This window comes from Glossina fuscipes, unplaced genomic scaffold (genome assembly GCF_014805625.2).
Source record: "Glossina fuscipes isolate IAEA_lab_2018 unplaced genomic scaffold, Yale_Gfus_2 117527, whole genome shotgun sequence".
NCBI lineage: Eukaryota > Metazoa > Arthropoda > Insecta > Diptera > Glossinidae > Glossina > Glossina fuscipes.
Window position 1 is genome coordinate 17,815 of NW_024006165.1, and position 853 is coordinate 18,667.

Here is an 853-nt window from a genome sequence, read left to right on the forward strand (position 1 = left end):
GTGTTTGCGTAGAAGTGGAGTTGCTAAACAAGAAGCAAGAATTCTTGCAGGTGTAATAATTTCCTTTATTTATTTATTTATTTTTTTTTTCTTCTTCATTTTGATCTCGTTTCATCCTCATCTTAGTTGTTGCTTTAATGTCAACGCTCCAACGCTTTCTAGCGAAAAATTAGAAGATTATCGTTGACAACTTTTAAATAAGGTTTCTACTTACAATAAACTCGAGTTAATGATAAGGAGTTGTCAAGCAGAACGATGACCCAATATATAACAACATTAATGAAATTACGCAGTAATTTCAAGAAAGATCGCGTTCCCAGCGCTATTGAAATAAGCATAAACAAGCTCGTTACATACACTAGCGCAGTAAAGACTTCACACTGTACTAGAAATTAGGATTTCTCTTATTAAAAACTGCACTTATGGGTTTTTTTTTTTTTTTTTAATGTGGAACGCTTCACGATTTTGCGTGTCATCCTTGCGCAGGGGCCATGCTAATCTTCTCTGTATCGTTCCAATTTTAGTATATGTTCTGCCGTAGCAAGAACAAATGGGTTGAGGGTGAAAAAATATGTTTCTTAAAAACAAAAACTTACGTTAAATAAAAATCCACTATACTGTCCTACTTCAAACCCAAAGAAGATGTACATACAGCTTATTTCAACATATTTTACTGAACCACCTTTGCCGTCTAGCACTGCTTATATACGTCTTGGCATTGAAGAAACCACATTTCTTCCGTTACATCTGGACCTCGAGCTAAAATTTTCTTAACATTTTTCATATATTATTATTATGTTGGACCACCTTTGTCCAGCACTGCTTGTATACGTCTTGGTATTGAAGAAACTAC

The 853-nt window shown here is 34.3% G+C and overlaps 1 non-coding gene across 1 annotated transcript; it reads right to left on the reverse strand.

Annotated features, from left to right (window-relative positions):
- Nucleotides 1-441: 441 nt before the first annotated feature.
- LOC119644474 lies at nucleotides 442-548 on the reverse strand. The gene has a single exon (XR_005248522.1). It is a non-coding gene; the product is annotated as a U6 spliceosomal RNA (small nuclear RNA).
- Between the last annotated feature and the right edge of the window lie 305 nt (nucleotides 549-853).